We start from the raw sequence: 21,345 nt of genomic DNA on the forward strand, positions 1-21,345 counted from the left end.
TCATCACTGCCTGTCTATACAGACCTCCAGGTCTCTATGATTGGTACTGGGACTAAAGGCTCATGTCACCACCCTTGGCTGTGTCCTTGACCACACAGTGACTCTGCCTGCCATGTGATTGGATTAAGGGCATGTGCTACCACTGCTGGACTTTTGCTTAATGGCTATTTGACCTCTGATCTCCAGGCAACTTTATTTATTAACATAAAAATAAAATATCACATTTCATCACAAATAAAATATCACCACATGGAAGGATCTCCTATGCTCATGAATAGGTAGGATTAATAAATCCTTGGTAAGATGACAATCTTACCAAAAGCAACCTACATATGTAATGCAATCCCTATCAAAATCCCAACACAATTCTTCACCAACCCGGAAAAAACAATACTCAACTTCATATGGAAAAACAAAAAACACAGGATAGCTAAAACAACCCTGTACAATAAAGCCACCTCTAGAAGCACCACCATCCCTAACTTCAAGTTCCACTATAGAGCTATAGTAATAAAAACAGCTTGGTAGTGGCATAAAAATTGACATGTGGACTAATAGAATTGAATTGAAGACCCTGACATTAATTCACACACTTATGAACAACTGAATTTGACAAAGAAGCCAAAACTGTACAATAAAAAAAGAAAGCTTCTTCAACAATTAATGCTGGCATAACTGATGTCAACATGTAGAAGACTGCAAATAGATCCATATCTATCTCCATGCACAAAACTCAAGTTCAAGTGGATCAAAGATCTCAGAATAAATCCAGTTACACTGAGCTTGATAGAAAAGAAAGTAGAAAGTAGTCTTGAATGCACTGGCATAGGAAACCACTTCCTAAATACAACACCAGTAGCACAGACACTGAGAGCAACAATTAATAAATGGGACCTCCTGAAACGGAGAAGCTTCTTTAAGGCAAAGGACATAGTCTATGGGACAAAAAGGCAGCCTACAAAATGGGAAAAAAATTTTCACCAACCCCATATCTGATAGAGGGCTGATCTCCAAAATATATAAAAACTCAAGAAACTGGAAAGCAAAACATCAAATATCCCAATCAAAAAATGTGCTACAGAGGTAAACAGAGAAGTCTCAACAGAAGAATCTCAAATCGTCAAAAGACATTTAAGGGAATGTTCAACATCCTTAGCCATTAGGAAAATGCAAATCAAAACAACTCTGAGATATCATCTTATGCCTGCTAGATTGGTTAAGATCCAAAACACAGACGACAGCTTATGTTGGAGAGGATGTGGAGAAAGGGGAACACTCCTCCACTGCTGGCGGGAATGCAATCTTGTACAGCTACTCTGGAAATCAATATGGTAGTTTTTCAGAAAAGTGGAACTCAATCTACCTCAAGACCCAGCAATACCATTCCTGGGCATATACCCAAAAGATTCTCGACCACACTACAAGGACATTTGCCCAGCTATGCTCATAACAGTGTTATTTGTAATAGCCAGAACTTGGAAACAACCTAGATACCCTTCAACAGAAAAATAGATACAGAAAATGTGGTATATTTATACAATGGAGTTTTACGCAGTGATAAAGAGCATTGTCATCATGAAATTTGTAGGCAAATAGATGGAACTAGAAAAAAAAAATCATCCTGAGTGAGATAACCCAGACCCAGAAAGACAAACACAGTATGTCCTCACTCATAAGTGAATATTAGACAAAAAGCAAAGGCTAACCAGGCTATAATCCACAACCTCAGAGAAGCTATGTAAAGAGGAGGACACTAAGAGGAACACACGTGGATCACCCCAGGAAAAGGAAAGGGTTAAGATCTCCTGGGTAAACTGGGAGGGGGTCTAAAAGGGAGGGTGTGAGAAGTGGTAATTAGAGGGCTTGAGATGGTCAAGTTGGGGGAAAGACAGGGAGGGAGAGCAATGACAGAGATACCTTGACAGAGTGTACCATTAAGGGGATGGGGAGAAATCTGCAGCTAGAGAAAACCCCAGGAACTCACAAGCTAAGACTCATAGCAATGGTGGAGAGGGTGCTTGAACTAGCCTTCCCGATTGGTGTCTACCCTAACTGTCATCATAGAACGTACATCCAATAATTAATGGAAGCAGATGCAGAGACCCACAGCCAAGCACTTAGCGACAATCCTGGAGTTCAGTTGAAGAGAGGGAGGAAGTAATATAAGAGCAAGGGGGGTCAGAACCATGATGGGAAAAAACACAGCGGTAGCTGACCCAAGTTAGAAGGAGCACATGGACTCTGGACTGATAGCTGGTGAGCTTGAATGGGACTGAACTTGGCCCTCTTAATGTGGGTAAAAATTGTGTGGCTTGATGTTTTTGTGGGTCCCCTGGCAATAGGACCAGGTCTTATCCAGGGTATAAGAGCTGACTTTTTAGAGCCCAATTCTCTATGGTTGCAATGCCTTACTTAGCCTTGATGCAGGGGGAGCGGCTAGATCAGGCCCCAACTTGATATCTCAGCCTGTGTTAACTACACAAGGGAGTCCTTACTCTCTCTGAGAAGGGGATGGGGGTTGAGATGGGGGTAGGTGGGAGGAGCAAGCAGGAGAAGAGGATGGAGGAGGAACATGGGTTGATATGTAAGAGGAAAGAATTTTTTAATTATAAAAAAGATCAACAGGGTCAGGCAGTTTTAGTGCAGAATTCTACCAGTTTCAAAGATGAGCTAATACCAGTATGCTTCAAATTATTCCACAAAATAGAAACAGAAGGATCATTGCTAAATTCTTTCTATGAGGCCACAGTCACCCTGATATGCAAACCATATAAAGACACAACAAAAGAATAGAATTACAGACCAATCTCCCCCATTAACATTGATGTAAACATTCTAAATAGAATACTTTGAAACCAAATCCAAGAACACATCAAAAGATCATCCACCATGACCAAGTAGCCTTCATCCTAGAGATGCAGGGATGGTTCAACCTACAGAAATCACTCAGTGTAATCCATCATATAAAAAAAACTGAAAGAAAAAAAAACACATGATCATCTTGTTAGATGCTGAAAAGGCCTTTGACAAAATCCAATACCCCTTCATGATAAAAGTCATGGAGAGCTAAGGCATACAAGGGACATACATAAACATAATAAAAGCAATACACAGCAAGCCAAGAGCCAACATCAAATTAAATGCAGAGAAATTCAAAACAAATTCCACTAAAATCAGGAACAAGACAAGACTGTCCACTCTCTCCATATCTATTCAATGTAATACTTAAAATTATGGCTAGAGTAATAAGACAACAAAAGGAGCCAAGGGGATACAAAATTAAAGGCAAGAAGTCAAAGTATCATTATTCACAGATAATATGATACTATACATAAGTGACCCCAAAACCTCTACCAGGGCACTCCTACAGCTGATAAACATCTTTAGTTAAGTGGCTGGATACAATATTAACTCAAAAAAACAGTAGCCCTCCTATATACAAATGATAAATGGGCCAAAAAAGAAATCTGAGAATAAATACCCTTTACAATAGCCTCAAATAATATAAAATATCTTGATGTAACTCTAACCAAGCAAGTGAAAGACTCATATGACAAGAACCTCAAATCTTTTAAGAAAGAAATTGAAGAAGATATTAGAAGATGGAAAAATCTCCCATGCCTGAGAATAGGTAAGATGAATATAGTAAAAATGGCCATCTTAACCAAAGCAATCTACAGATTCTGTAGTTGGAGAATTCTCTCCGGGTCCTGCCAAGCCCCAGCAGTCCCTTAGCCCATTTATAAAATAAACATACAGATGCTTATATTATTTAAACTGCTTGACCATTAGCTCAGGCCTATCATTGTCTAGCTCTTACTCTTATATTTAGCCCATTTTTATTAATCTATACTTTGCCACGTGGCTTACTGGTACCTTACATCTTCCTTGTCCTGGCAGCGGCTCCAGCAGTCTCCCCCTCTGCCTTCCTGTTCCCTCAATTCTCCTCTCTGTTAGTCCCGTCTATACTTCCTGTCTGGCTATTGGCCAATCAGTGTTTTATGTATATAGAGTGATATCCACAGCAAGATTCAATGCAATCCCAATAAAATCCTAACACAATTCTTTACAGACCTCAAAGAACAATACTCAACTTCATATGAAAAAACAAAACAAAAAATCCAGGATGACTAAACAATCTTGTACAATAAAACAACTTCAGGAGGTATCACAATCCCTGATTTTAAGCCCTCCTACAGATCTCCAACAATAAAAACCACATGGTATTGGAGTAAAAATAGACACATGGATCAATGGAATTGAATTGAAGACCCAGATGTAAACCCACACACCTATGAACACCTGATATTCAACAAAGAAGCCAAAATTATACAATGGAAAAAAGAAAGAATCTTCAACGAATGGTGCTGGTATAACTGGATGTCAGCATGTAGAAGAATGCTAATTGATGCATATTTTTCACCCTGCACAAAACTCAAGTCCAAATGGATCGAAGACCTCAACATAAATCCAGATACACTGAACCTCTTAGAAGAGAAAGTGGAAAATATCTCAAACACATTGGCACAGGAGACAACTTCCTGAACTGATCACCAATAGCACAGGTGCTAAGATCAACAATTAATAAATGGAAATTTATGAAATTGAAAAGTTTCAGTAAGGCAAAGGACATGATCAATAGGACAAAACATAAGCCTACATAATGGGAAAAGATCTTCACCAACCTGACATCTGACAGAGGCTTGAGTTCCAAAATAAAAAGAACTCAAGAAACTAGATATCAACAAACCAAATAATCCAATTAAAGAATGGGGTGCAGATACAAACATAATTCTCAACAGAAGAATCTCAAATGGCCAAAAAAACACTTGTGAAGGTGTTCAACATCCTCAGCCATCAGGGAAATGCAAATCAAAACAACTCTGAGATGTCATTTTACACCTATCAGAATGGTTAAGATCAAAACCATGAGTGACAATTCATGCTGGAAAGGATGTGGAGTGAGGGAACCATTCCTCCATTACTGGTGAGAGTGTGAACTTGTACAGTGACTTTGGAAGTCAGTGTGGTGGTCCCTCAGAAAACTGGGAATCAACCTACCACAAGACCCAGCTATACTGCTCTTGGGCATATACCCAAGGATGCTCAATCATACCACAAGGACACTTGCAATAGTCAGAAACTAGAGCCAACCTAGATGTCCCTTCTAGAGAGGACTGGATAAAGAAAATGTAGATTTACAAAATGGAGTATTACTCAGCTGTTAAAAGCAAGGACACAAGGAAATTTGAAGGATAATGGATGGACCAGAAAAAAAAAATTATCCTGAGTGAGGTAACCTAGACTGAGAAAGATGGTATGTACTCATTTATAAGTAGATATTAACTGTGAAATAAAGGGTAACTAAGCTACAATTTACAGACCCAGAGAGACTAGGTAACAAGTGTAGTTCATGGGGGAGGGCACCCAGATCTCCCTGGGATGGGGAAATAGAAGAGATTTTGTGAGTCAACTGAGAGCAGGTAGGGATGGGAATATGAGTGATCAGTTTGCGGGGGAATGGAGGGAGAGAATGCTGCAGGGTACTGCTAGAGTAGGGTATTTGGGGGTGGGTGAAATCCTGGAGCAGAAGAATCTCTCAAGAGTCTATGAAGAGGACACCAATTAAGATTCCTAGCAATAATAGATGAGTAGCCTAAACTAGCCATCTCCAATGACCAGATTGGTTCCTGGCCCAATTATCATCAAAGAGGAGTCATCCAGCAGCTGATGGAGGCAGATGCAAATATCCACAGCCAGTTATTGGGCAGAATTCAGGAATCCTGCAGAGGAGAAGGAAAAGGAATTGTAGGAGCCAGAAGGGTCAATGACACCATAGGAAGGCTCACACAGACACCTAACCTGGCCTCAAAGGGGCTCACAGAGACTGAACTGACAAGCAGGGAGCTTGCATGGGACAGACTTAGGCATTCTGCACATATCTTCTTATATTGGGGTGTCTTGCCCAGTCTTAATACATGATGAGGTGCTTAGTCTTACTGCAACTTGATATGCCATGTTTTATTGATACTCACAGAAGACCTGCCCTTTCCTGATAGAATAGGAGAAGATTGAGGGGTTGGGAGGAGAGCATGAAGGAGAAGGATTGGAAAGGGAGGAGGGGGGGAAGACTGTGGCTGGGATGTAAAATAAATAGATAAAAACGATTTTAAAAAAAGATGATTCTGTCAAAGACAAAGCACAACACTGGCAATCAAAAATTATATTTGGCTTTCCTACCATGTTATGTTAAATAACCCAGTGTTTATCTTTAAAGAATAGTGTGACTTTGCATGACTTTTTTCATAGCGATAAAATGAAAACTTTAAAAAAATCATTTCATTTAATAATAAAATCAAAATTATCTTCAATTATTTCACGAAATAACAGTATCTTAGCACATTCCTCAACAAAATTAATATCGTTCTTATTTTATTTTATCTACTATACAACAACTCTAAACAAAAATGGCCAAAACCTGTGAGGAATGCTATAGAAGCTGAGTGCAAGGCACTAGGGGAGTTTACTTTTTCTCTATTAATTGATGTTACTCTCACTTGGTTTGAGAAATCTTTTAGAGAAAGTAAAGACAGATTTTCATATATATATATGTATGTATGTATGTATGTATGTATGTATATGTGTGTGTGTTTGTGTGTGTGTGTGTGTGTGTGTGTGTCCTTAGTATCCACAGGATATTATGGTCCTTTTGTTGCTGTTATCATCTATGAATGGGGTTTTATGTATTACTGCTTAGCCAGTAGCTTTTCTGAAACTCTGGACTTTCCGAAACTTAATGTGCTTTCCGACTCAGTTTAGGGTGATTGACACAACAGTTTCCATCCAATAGGTGCACTGTATATTTGTGATGCCAGTGTAAGCAAGATCTTGATCAAAGCTAGAAAATACTACCAATTCAGAACTCTTAGAGAACTTTGGATTAGCCGTTCTCGAAAGCATCTTAATGAGAAATATTAAGAGAATGCAAATCTGCAATGGGTGAAAAGAGCTCTCAGATTCTTTATTCATGATAAAACAGGAACAGGAGAACCTCTGTAGAAAGCTGTAAAAAGTAAAACTCCATTTTACTAACAAAAGTGCTCAGTGTTACAGATTCTGGTTTAAAAAAAAAAAAAGCTGTGTGTTACTTCATTCCCATGTCATGAAAACTATGTTTGTACAATGTTTTCTACTCATATTTCATGTTACCATAAGAAAGAATAGTTGAAAGCAATAGCAGGTAAATGAGTAAGTGCAAGGGCAGCATCCAAGAACTCTGAACATGATCAAGGAACCAAGTGATGCCAAGCAGTGGTGGTGCACACCTTTAATCCCAGCACTAGGGAGGCAGAGCCAGGCGGATCTCTGTGAATTCAAGGCTAGCCTGGACTACAGAGCGAGTTCCAGTATAGGCTCCAAAGCTACAAAGTGAAGCTCTGACTTGAAAACAAAAAACAACCTGACAACAACAAAAAAGAGGCCAAGTGATAACAATTAAAGATATAGAAAATCTACTCAATAAAAGTGCAGAAATAAAAATTCTGAAAGCTGGAGAAAGAATTGGACGTGTTAAAATAGACATGATTAAAAAACAACCTCTCTACACAGATAATATTCAAATGACAGAATTACAAGTAAAGGACAATATTAAAAGTGTCAAGTGAAAAATGCCCACTTATCAAGGCAAACCTGTCAGAATGGGGTCAGACCTCTCAGCAAAACTCTAAAGGCAAGAAAGTGAACAGTGATACATTTTAAACCCAGCAAAATTATTTTATAAAGTAAATAGCAAATTAAAGACAGTTCACAACAAGCACAAATAAAACATCATACCACCACAAAGCTATCACTATAAAAAAAATAGCTGAAGTAACCATATATACAAAGAAGAAAGTCTCAATCAACAGAGCACAATAAAGGATAAATTTCTTGAAGATGACAGTGCAGAGCTAAGCAAGAGACAAATCATTTCGGACTCAGTAAGCCAGCAAACCCCTAATACACAAAGGAGACAAAGAAAGGAATAAACAATAATTAAACAGGAAACAACCTACAAAATTACAGAAATCAACACCCCCCTGTAGTGATATATTGTATACCCTAATGAAATTTCCCTGAAGATCAGAGAACAGAACAAGCCACTAGATTAAACATAGATGCCAGGCAGTGGTGGCACACACCTTTAATCCTAGCACTTGGGAAGCAGAGATCTCTCTGGATCTCTGTGAGTTCAAAGCCACCCTGGACTACATGAAATTGACTCAGTCTAGGAGAGAAACAGCCAGGCAGTGGTGGCACACACCTTTAATCCCAGTACTTGGAAGTAACATGCCTTTAATCCCAGCACTTGAGATCTCATGCCTTTGTTTGGGAAGTGCACAGGCCTTTAATCCCAGCACTAAGAAAGAAGTGATACAGTGGGCAGAGCAAGGTATATAAGGCATGAGGAGACAGGAACTAAGGTTTTTTTTCAGCTGGAGAGCTTCGGCTGAGGACTCAGAGGCATTCAGTCAGAGGATTCATGGAGTTGGTGAGGTGACACGTGGCAGTGGCTTGTTCCTCTGTCTCTCTGATCTTTCAGCATTAACCCCAATATCTGGCTCTGGGTTTTTTATTAAAAGACCTTTTAAAATTTGGACAACACCACCCCTAGTAATTAAGTTCCATATAAATGTTCTTAATCCTCTTACTAATAGACAGATTATCTGATAAAATTGAAAAAACAAGATCCAATGGATTGTTATCTTTACACAACACATCTCATTAGCAAAGCACACAAAGTGAGAGGATGAAGGTGTATACACCAATCACATAGCAGCTGCCAATATACAAGCATAGCAACCAACATCTGATGAAGTTGGTTACAGTCCAAAATGAGTCCAAAGAGATAAACCAATTAGATATTACCCAAATGAACAAACCATCAAGAATGCACAAAAACTGTATAGAGACAGAGAGAATGGATGTGGCTTCACCTAATTTCATAATATAAAATTATAGAGAGAGAAGAACAGACAGAACTAGCAATAGTAATGATGGGTTACTTCAGTATCCCATTAACATCAATAAAATCAAGAGAAAAAAAAACAACTTCAAAGAACAATAACAAACTTCAAAGTTGAATTCTACCACAGATCAAAAAACCTTAGGAGGCTTCTATATAATATTTCATGTACCACCTATAATATACACAGTATTCTTAGCAGTCCATGCAATTTTCTCTAAATCAGATCACAATGTGGGCCATAAATCAAGTCTTAACAAATGTGAGGGAAATGCTCACCAATCACAAAGAATTGACTCGAGTAGAGAGAAAATGTATACTGGGAATTGATGTCATGACAATATTATAGATTGATAAAGTATTCACAATAAAATATATCAAAAGTTTAGTTGAAAGCTGATATGATTTACAGGGATTTTTTTTCATGAGGGCAGTAGCTTATCAATGCATTAATCAATTCATGAGTTTATAACTGAAAACGCTATTTTGATGAGAAACTTCACCAGTACAACTGTGTCACTGAGATATTAATTGAAGAACATATTGTGTCTCTGGGCTACAGAGATATTCTGCTTTAACAAAAGGTCACAGCAATGAAGCTGAGCCACCTAGATTAAAACCTCTAGCATTATAAGCCAAAACGAATCCTACCTCTCCTGACTGACTGTCTCGAGTATCCTATTACTGTTATACAAAAGTCATTAACACAAATCATTTCAATTCTTAAGATGAAAATGATGGTATATTGGGCCAAATGATTTTCATTTATAAATAATAAAAACACAAAATACAGAGGAATTGAATTCTTCTGTTTCTGCTTCTGTTGCTGTGAAGAAATGCCCTGACAAAAAGCAAGTTAAGTTCATTCAGCTACAACTCCAGGCTAAAGTCCATCACTACAGGGAAGACAAGATAGAAACTTGAAACAGCCAGTAATATAACATCATCAGGCAAGATCAGGGATGTAAGAATGCATGTGTGCTGACTGCTCAGCTTCCTTTGCTTAATCTTACACAGTTCAGCCCAAGAAGTACTGCTAACCACTTTCACTGTGGGTCTTCCCATCTCCATTTACAAAATCCCTTACATACATACCCTCAGGCCAACTTGAGTCCCTTCCCAAATGATTCTAGATTATATTAATTTGACACTTAAAACTAACAATAACATAAACTCAAGAAAGCTTATTGATTGATTATATATCTGAAATTCTGTTAAAAAAAATGGCTTTCTTTGGGCCGGAGCAGCTAATACATGGGAGTGTCACTTGATGAATTACGGAGTCACACTTCACACTTTCATTAACTTTCTAAATTTTGTTTCTTTTAATACTTGTCTTTGCTTCCATAGGTGTATTTTCGTTGCTTTTCTTTCCCTTTTCTTAGACTTTACTAAAGGTTTTCTTTGACAATGTCATGCATACACATAATGAATTCTGATTGCTTTCACTCCCCACCATCTGCTATCTCCCTCCGGTCCCTGTCAAGCCATGCTTATTTCTACAAGTCCCTTTATCGTGGTCTTTTGATTTTATCTTTTAACTCACTGAGTTTAAAAACTTTCCCTTTGGGCTTGGACCTGCCTAGGCTCAGTGAGCTGGGCTCTGCTGACTCCCCATGGGAGACCTCGATTTGGGGGATGTGGGGATTCGGGGTGGCTTGGGAAAGAGGGCTGGGGGATGGGAGGAGAGAGGAGGGGGGTCTGTGGCTAGCATGAAGAGTGAGTAGAAAATTCTTAATAAAAAAAATAAAATAAAATAATTTTAAAAAGGAAAATAAATAAATAAAGTGTTCAATATAGCATCTGGCATGTTGTAAATAGTGTGTCAGTTTTAGCATTATCATTGGACAGATTCTGCATGTGAATCTACTGAATAAGAGATTGAATGTGTTGCATAAAGTGACAACCATTCATTCTTGTAGAAATTCAGAAGCTTTTCTTGCTCAGTGATAGTATTAATTGATGCAGTGAAAGTAGGTGAGAATGGGTCAGATAAGTAATTAGTACTCACTACAGAATATATTCCAGTTTCTAATGAATGAGTGGGTTCATTATTCATCTGCACTTGGATAGTAAGTAGATTCAGGCAGTCCATTCTTTTCTTAGATAGAATCTAGAAACTTAAACCAATCTTCAAATAGTGTTGATTTGTCACTTGAGTCTGGGACTATTTTACATTAAATTGATAACCTGTTGTCTATTAAAGTGATGTTACCTTTATTATTAAAAAAGGAATATACTTTTTAAAAAAAAAAACTTTCCATTTGTAACTATGGGTTTTGAAATATCCATTGAAACCTGGTGGGAATACCCGTGGACACACGAATGAGGACAATGCTTGCTTGTCCCTGGAAGCCATCAGCCCTTCCTCAATCCACGAAAGTCTCAGTCTTCTGCAAGCTCAGAGGGGACAACGGCAGCAAGGGCGGCAGCACAATTCCAGCGGCCATGTCATACCCAGAAGAGAGCATGTCACACACATCCCCCCCCCCCCCCCGTCTTCACACTCTTGCATTCTTTGTGACACTTATTTGCGACACCCTGAGTCTTAGGGGAGATAACACATATGAGAACTCAACTGTCCCCTGTTGTCATCACATTGAACATCTGTTGCTCTGCATTCACCACAATTCATTGCAAAAAGAATCTTTTCTGATTAAGGCCAACAGTAGCACCTGTTTATGGATATAAACAAAAATATTTATAAGACAATTTGGTACCACATCAATTTAGCTAAACATCTGTAGTAACCTTGCCTCCCCCAAGACCTAAGACCTCCTCAGCCATTGGTTTCTGATTGGGAATACAATCAATAATTTTTACCTCAAGTATATTTAAAAAAAAAAAATGTAAGCCTTGAGATAACTTTCTCTACATTTAAAATACTTGATCCTAGAACTAAATGAATACTGTTTATGTATATGCAACTGACAAGAGCACTCCAGTTGTCTAGTAACCTCATAATATTTAAATTATGATTATTAAAAAAATCATGCTAATATCCTCACACCTGTGCCACCTCAAATTTCTTCACTGTAAATTTGTCAGAATAATTTTAGCTCTGGGTATATGCTTAAGCCTATTTCTGTGACTTACACATTTTAAATCTTAACTTCCCTAATAGCTAAGGAAATATCTTTCTTAACTTTATTGCTGTTCCCACTATCCCCAACAACAGCTTTCAAGAAGTAATGGATAAATATTACGCCAATCAATGACCTATGAATGTTAAAGGAAGATGAAATTTAAAAGCATATCTTTCTAACCCTTAATTTTAGCTCTCCCTCTCTGTATTCCCTCCTCATCCTCCACTTCCCTACCCTTCACCATTTGGTTCTCTCGTTCCATCCCCCCTTGTCCATCCATAATTATCTATTCTATTTCCCTTTTCTAGGGAGATCCACTCATCCCTTCTAGTCCCTTATTTTCCCACTAACCTCTGTGGATGTATGGATTGTAACCTTGCTTATCAATGACTTAACAGCTAACATCCATATATAAGTAAATGTTTTTTCTAAATCTGACTTACATCCATCAGGATGAATTTTTCTAGTTCTATCTGTTCATCCTTGAATTCAATAATTTTAAAAGCTGTTTAATATTTACTTGTGTAAATAAACCACATTTTCTTTATCCATTCATCTGTTGACAGATATATAGGTGTTTTTCAAATTCTGGCTATTATGAATAGAACAGTAATGAACATGGTTGAGCAACTGTCTCTTTAGTAGGATGAAGCATTCTTTGGGTATATCCCCAAGAGTTGTATAGCTGGATCTCGAGGTAGATTGATTCCCATTTTCCTAAGAACCATGACGCTGATTTCCAGAATAGCTATACAATATTGCTCTCCCACTAGCAATGAGTGAGTATATACCTTAACACCATATCCTCATCAGCATGAACTATCATTTGGTTTATTGATCTTGATTCTACCAGGTATAAGATAAAAATCTCAAAGTACTTTTGATTTGCATCCCTGGTGACAAAGGATCTTGAAGAGTTTTTTCTTTTTTATTAAAAATAGCATTTTTTCTGACAAAATATATCCTTATTAGAGTTTCCCCTTCCTGTACTCTTCCCAGTTCCTCCCAACTCCCCTCTCACCTGGATCCATTCTCTTTCTGTCTCTCATTAGATAACAAACAGGGTTCTAATGGATAATAAAATATAATAAGATAAAACAAAAACTGACACATTTGAATTGGACCAAAGGGGGAAAAAAAACCAAAAACTTCAAAACTTGTGACAAAAGAAGGCACAAGAAACAGAGACCTACTTATTTGCACACTAAGGAATTCCCAAAAACATACTAAACTGTAAGCTATAAAATATATACAAAGGCCTAGTACAGGCTCACACAGGCCTGGTCATGCTGCCTTAATCTATGAGTTCATATCAGCTTTGATCATGGTGATTGAGAGGGCCTTGCTTTCTTATCGACCTCCATCCCTCTGGCTGTTATACTTTTTCTGCCTCTTATTCCACAGGGTTCTCTGAGCCTTGAGGGGAGGGATTTGATGGAAGTAAAACCTAATATCCACATATATGCACATACAGACCATATTTGCATTTCTAGCTCTAGGATACCTCACTCATGATTTTTTTCTGGTTTGATCCATTTCCCTGTGAATGTCATGATGTGATTTTTTTTGTAACAGCTGGGTAATACTTCATTGTATAAATGTACTACATTTTCTTTATCCATTATTCTGTTGAGGAACACCTAGGTTGTTTCCAATTTATGGTTACTATGGATAGATCAGCAATGAACACTATAGAGCAAGTGTCTCTGTAGTAGGATGAAATGTCATTGTGCCCAAGTAGTAAAAACGTGAGGTAGATTGATTCCTGTCTCCCTGATTAACTCCCATACTGATTCCCATAGTTGCTGTACAAGTCTGCACTCCCACTAGCAATGGATGAGTGTTCCCCTTGCTCCACTTCCTCATCAGCATGAACTGTCATTTGTTTTATTGATCTTAGCCATTCTACGAGCGTAAGATGAAATCTCAAAGCATTTTTAATTTGCAGCTCTGATCACTAATGACTTTGAACATTTCTTTAAGTGTTTTTCATCCATTTGAAGTCCTTTCAAGAATTCTCTGTTTAGACCTGCACCTCATTTTATAATTAGGTTATTTGTTTTCTTGATGTATATTTTTTTATTCTTTATGTATTTTGAATATTAGCACCCAATCAGATGAGTAAGTGGTGAACAAAAGCCTTTTCCTATTCTGTAGGCAGCCACTTTTGAGTGATGGTATACTTCACTATCCAGAAACTTCTCAGTTTTATGAGGTCATATTTATCAATTGCTTACTCAAGTGCCTGTGTCAGTGGTGTTTATTCAGAAAGTCTGTTTTTATGCTAGTGAATTCAAAGCTATTTCCAACTTTCTCTCTTATCACATTCAGTGTATCTAGTTTTGTGTTGAGCTCTTTCATCCATTTGAGGTTGAGTTTTGCTGAGAGTGATAAGAATATATCTATTTCATTTCTTCCAAATGCAGACATCCAGTTTGACCAGCACCATTGTTGAAGACACTGTATTTTCCCAGTATTTATTTCTAGCTTCTTTATCAAAAAATCAGGCTTCCATAGGTATGTGGATTTCCATCTGAGTATTAATTTAATTCCACTGATTGATGTGTATGTTTTTTGACAATCCCATGTTCTTTTTTATTAAGAAATATTTTTATTCATTTTACAATCCAATTACAGATCCCTCTCTTCCTTCCTCCCACCCCTTCAGCCTCCCCTCACAACCAACACCCATTCCCTCCTCTAAGAAGGTAAGACCTCCTATGGGGAGTCAGCATAGTCTGGTACATTCAGTAGTGGCAGGACCAAGCCCTTTCCCTGCATCAAGGCTGTGCAAGAGACAACCAAACCAAACTAGTGGGAACTCATGAAATTTAGACCAATACCTGTGGAGCCTCCATTGGACTGGACTAGGCCCCCTGCATAAGTGAGACAGTTGTGTAGCTTGATTTGCTTAAGTGGCCCCCTGGCAGTAGGATCAGGATTCAAGTTCTTTTTATTACCATAGTTCTGTAGTACAACTTGAAGGTGGTTCATGCCCTTGATCCCAGTACTTAGGAGGCAGAGGCAAAAGGATCTTTGAGTTCAGACCAGCTGGGCTACAGAGTGAGTTCCAAGAAAGCCAAGGCTACACACAGAAACACTTCCTTAAAAAAGCAAATGTAGATAATGTGCTGGAATTTTGATGGATATTACATTGAATGTGTAGGTTACTTTTGGTAGGATGGCAATTTGTATATTAATCCTACTGATCCATAAGCATGGGAGATCTTTCATGTTTTGATAGCTTCTTCAATCTCCTTAAGTTTTTATCACTTGCTTGGTTAGAAATGCACCCAGATATTTTATAATTTTTGAGACTATTGTCAAAATATTGTTTCCATAATTTTTCCCTGTCTATTTGTCTTTTTTATATAGGAGGACAACTGTTGTTTGTTTTTTTTTTTTAGTTAATTTTGTGTACTTCTAAGATAAATATGTTTATCAGCTGTGGATGTTTCCCAGGAGAACACTTAAGGTCACTTATGTATACTGTCATTACATGTGCATATAAATATGCTTTGATTCTTCTTTTCCAATTTGTATCCCCTTGATCTCCTTCATCCATCTTATTGCTCTAGAAAAGACTTCAAACACTATACTGAATATGTGTGGAAAGAATAGACAGCCTTGTCTTGTTCCTAATTATAGTGTAATTGCTTTGAATTTCTCTGAATTTAAATTGGTGTTAATAAATATGTGCTTGCTGTAAACTGACTTTATTACACTCAAGTATGTTCCTTGCATCCCTAAACTTTCCAGGCCTTTTTCATGAAAGGCTGTTGGGTTTTGCCAAAGGCCCTTTCTGCTCTAATAAGATGATAATGTGGTTTTGTCTTTCAGATTGTTTATGTGGTTGATTACACTTATCAGTTCACATGTGTTGAACCATCCCTGCATAGCTTTGATGAAGTCTACTTGATCATTGTGAATGAACATTTTTATGTGTTCTTGGACTATATTTCCAAGTATTTTACTGGGAATTTTTGCATGTATGTTCCTAAGAGAAATAGCTATGTGATTCTCTTTCCATGTTGGGTCTTTAGGCGGTTTGGTTGCCAGAGAACCTGTGCCTCTTAAGGTAATTGGTCAGTGCTCTTCTCATTTTTATTTTGTGGAATAATCTAGGGAATATTGGAATTAACACTTCTTGGAAAATCAGGTAGAATTAGGTGCTACAACTTTCTACCCCTGAGCTTTTTTTTTTTTTTTTTGGTTGGATGACTTTTAACTAATAATTCTAAGTAATTAGGACTTACAGGTCTGAAATTACGTATCTAATCTTTATTTAACTCTTGTAAATAGTACATATCACAAATATTATCCATTTCATTTAGATTTTATAATTCTGTGTAGTACAGGTTTTTAAAGTGTCTTTATGATTCTCTGGATTTCCTCAGTTTCTATTGTTAAGTCTTTTTATTTCTAATTTTATTAATATTTATTTTCTCTTTGACTTCTAGTTAATTTGGTTTAGTGTTTATCAACCTTATTGCTTTATTTAAGAAACCAACTCTATGTTTCACTGATTTATTCTATTTTTTGTTCTGTGTTTGTTTCTCTTTTATTAATTTTAGACATGAGTTTGTTCATTTCTTTCCATGTACCCCTTCTATATGTTATATTGTACTTTTTGTTCTAGAAATTTCAGGCGGGCTATTAAGTTATTAATAGGAGATCTCTCCATTTTTGTAGGCATTTAGTTTTATGTACTTGCCTCTTAGAACCGTCTTCATTTGGTCCCATCAGCTTTGGTATGTTTTATGTTCATTTTTATTCAATTCTAAGAAGTTATTAATTTTTTGCCCCCTATCCCATCACCATATCCCAACCCACAACTTCAGCTGAAGCCTTCTGCTCTACCAAAGGCCATACCTGCACACAGAACCACAGGTAAGACTCCACCTGCAGACAACCAACATTTCCTCAGAGCCCACCCAAGTTTCCCAAACACCCCCCCTCAAAACCACAGCCTAGCCCAAAACTCCCTGGAGAAACCCCCTGCTCAACCAGAGGCCATACTGGTACCCAGAACCCCAGGTAAGCCCCTGCTGGCAGATGGTCAACACTTCCCCAGAGCCCATCCAGCCTTCCCTTAACAGCCCCCATCTACTCATCATCATATCCTGACCCACAATTCCAGTGGAAGGTCCCTGCTCTACCAGAAGGCTCACCAGTTCCCAGAATCCCAGAACCCCAGAACCTCAGAGGTAATGTAATAATTACCAGAATCACAGCAGAGGCATTCATCTGGACCAGAAGACCAGATGACCACCAGAACCGCATGCTACTATGGTCAAAAGACCAGAGAGGAAATAGAAACCAAGGGGAAAATTACCCATCCAACAAAAACAAACTCAAACTCATAAATATGCACCTAAACCTATAATTACCTTCAATACAAATGCCTAGAAGCCAGCTTAGGAACACAATCAACAACAACCAGGGTAATATGTGTAGCCAGAAGTTTTCCTGTGTCCTGCCCAGTCCATAACTGCTCAGTCCAAAGTAAACACACAGAGGCTTGTATTAATTAAAACTGTTCAACCAATAGCTCAGGCTTACTACTGACTAGCTATTACACTTGAACTCAGCCCATTTCTGTTAATCTATATATCACCACATTTTCTGTGGCTTTCCCTGTGTGTCATTACATGCTGCTCCCTGGACGGTGGGCTGGTGTCTCCTTACTCAGCCTTCCTCTTCCCAGAATTTTGCTTGTCTGCTTATCCTGCCTATATTTTCTGCCTGGCTACTGGCCAATCAGTGTTTTATTAAACTAGTGTACAAAAGCATTATCCCACAGCAAATATGCCATCAGCAGAAGCCAGGTATCCTAGTAGCCCTGAATATTTCAGCACAGCTAAAGCACCAGAAAATGACCTTAAAACCAACTTCATGAAGATTATAGAGGTCCTTAAAGAGGAAAAGAATAAGCCTGGTGGTGGCAGCACACACCTTTAATCCCAGCACTTGGGAGGCAGAGCCAGAGGGATCTCTGTGAGTATGAGGCCAACCTGGTCTACAGAGTGAGATCCAGAACAGGCACTAAAACTACACAGAGAAACCCTGTCTCAAAAAAAAAGAGGTGAAGGAAATGAATAAACTGTTCAAGACCTGAAAATGGAAATAGAAACAATAAAGAAAACACAAACTGAGGGAATTCTAAGAAGTAAAATCTAGGTAAGCAGACAGGATCTACAGATGCAAACAAACAACAACAGGATACAAAACATGGAAGAGAATCCCAGACATAGAAGATATGATAGAAGAAATTGATATATAGTTAAAGAAAATCTTAGATCTAAAAAATTCTGACACAAAATATCCAGCAAACTGGGGACACTGTGAAAAAAATAAAACAAACCTAAGAATAATAGGAATAGAAGGAGAAGAATCACAGCTCAACAGCCCAGAAAGTATTTTTAACAAAATCGTAAAAGAAAATTTTCTAGCCTAAGGAAAGAAATGCCTATAAAGGTACAAGAAGCTTACAAGAACATCAAATAGACTGGATCAGAAAGGAAAGTCCCTTCACCACATAATAATCAAAACACTAAACATTCAGAACAAAGACAGAATTATAAAAGCTGCAAGGGAAAAAGGCAAAGTAACATTAAAGGAAGATTTATTAGAATTACAACTGACTTCTCAACAAAGACTCTAAAAGCCAATGGAGCTTAGAAAGATGTCATGTGGACTATAAGAGACCACAAATACCAGTGCAGACTACTGTACTCAGCAAAACTCTCAAACACAATATGTGAAGAAAACAATATGTTCTCTGATAAAGTCAAATGTAAACAATATCTACACACAAGTCCAGCCCTACAGAAGATACTAGAAGGAAAACTACAACCTGAGGAAGTTAAATACTCCTATGGGATCTCAGTAAACAATAATCTCACACCAGCAGAACCAAAAATAGAGAAGTACACACTACTACTTCTACTACTTCCACCACCAACAAAATAACAGTAATTAACAATCAGTAGTCATTAATATCTTTCAATAACAATGGACTCAATTTGCCAATAAAAAGACAGAGGCTAACAGAATGGATACAAAAACAGAATGCATCCTTCTTCTGCATGCAAGAAACACACCTCACCATCAAAGATAGACATTACCTCAGAGTAAAGTGTTGAAAAAAGATTTTCCAAGCAAATGGACCTAGAAACAAGCTGATGTAGCTATCCTAATATCTAACAAATAGACTTCAAACCCAAATGAATCAAAAGAGACTATGAAGAACACTTCATACTCATCAAAAGAAAAATCAACCAAGATGATACCTCAGTTTTGAAGATCTATGCCCCAAACACTAGGACAACCATGTTTATTAAAAAATAAATAAATAAAACAAGCAAATAAAAAACTACTGAAGCTTAAATCACACATTGACCATTACGAACTGATAGTAGGAGACTTCAATACCTCATTTCCATCGAAGAACAGGTCATCTAGACAAAAAAAAAAAAGCAGAGAAGTACTGAAGATAACAGATGTTATGAGCCAAATTGACCTAGTAGATAGCTACAGAAAATTTTACACAAACACAAAAGAATACTCCTTCTTTTCCACACCTCAGGGAACATTCTCTAAAATGGACCACATGTTGGTCATAAAGTAAATCTCAACAGATAAAAGAAAATTGAAACAACCCTATGTACCTTATTAGACCACCATGGATTGATTAATGCTGGACTTCAACAACAACAAATACAACAGGAAGTCAAAAAACTCATGGAAATTGAACAATTCTCTACTGAATGGCAGCTGGGTCAAGACAGAAATAAAGAAAGAAATTAATGACCTCCTAGAATTCAATGAAAATGAATGTACAATATCTTCAAACTTATGGGACACAATGAAAGCAGTGCTAATAGGAAAGTTTATAGCACTAAGTGCCATCATGAAAAATTTGGAGAGATCCCATACCAGCAACTTAAGTGCATACCTGAAGGTTCTAGAACAAAAAGAAGAAAACATACCTAAGAGGAGTAGACACCAGGAAATAAACTAAGGGCTGAAATCAATAAAATAGAAACCAAGAGGAAAAATACAAAGAATCAATGAGACAAAGTGTTGGTTCTTTGAGAAAATCAACAATATAGACAAATCCTTATCAAAGACAGATGGATAATATCCAAATTAACAAAACTAAAAATGAAAAGGGGTGCTGTGGGATGTTCTGTAAGTCAAATTGATCTGATTGGTCAATAAATAAAACACTGATTGGCTAATGGCTAGGTAGGAAGTATAGGTAGGACTAACAGAAAGGAGAAAAGAAAGAACAGGAAGGCAGAAGGAGACACTGCCAGCCGCCACCATGACAAGCCGCATGTGAAGATGCCGGTAAGCCACCAGTCACGTGGCAAGGTATAGATTTATAGAAATGGATTAATTTAAGATATAAGGGCAGTTAGCAAGAAGCCTGCCACGGCCATACAGTTTGTAAGCAATAAAAGTCTCTGTGTTTACTTGGTTGGGTCTGAGCGACTGTGGGACTGGCGGGTAACAATGATTTGTCCTGACTGTGGGCAAGGCAGGAAAACTCTAGCTACAAAGGGGGACATAAAACAGACACTAAGGAAATCCAAAGATTTGTTAGGTCATACCTTCAAAACTTATACTGCCCAAAATTGGAAAACTTAAACAAAATGGACAATTTTCTTGATAGATACTACTTATGAAGGTTAAATAAAGATCAGTTATTTCTAGACCTCTGGTAACTAGGGCAGAGAGGGAAGGAGGTCACAGAAGATGGTCTGCTACACAGCTGTAGGTAACAATAGGTGGTTAGATTTGGAGGAGAGGAAAGAGAGTGAAGACCACCTACCTGTTTCCATGGCTCTCATAAACTGAACATTATCAGGAAATGCCTGTGGGAGTTGGTATCTGAGACAGAGCATAGAGTGGTGATAAAGGCTATTGTAGACCTGCTTGATATCCTGGAGGTAGGGGCAAAAAGAAAGCAGAATTTGCAGGAGATGTCCTGCTACAGAGCTGGGAATGAGGGTAGGGAGTTTTGGATTTGGAGTAGAAAATGGAGATTGAAGATTCCCACCTGCTTCCTACCTTATATGATTCTTATCTTAATTTTTATCTGAATCATATAACCACAAAATCACCTTAGAAAATGTCTGTCAATTCCTGGTTCAAATAATAATTTTCTTTTCTTTTCTTGTTTATCATGGAACAAAACCCTCATTAACATTTTAACAGAGGTTCAGCCATTACTGAAACTTATAATTT

This window comes from Peromyscus leucopus, chromosome 14 (assembly GCF_004664715.2).
Source record: "Peromyscus leucopus breed LL Stock chromosome 14, UCI_PerLeu_2.1, whole genome shotgun sequence".
Taxonomy (NCBI): Eukaryota; Metazoa; Chordata; class Mammalia; order Rodentia; family Cricetidae; genus Peromyscus; species Peromyscus leucopus.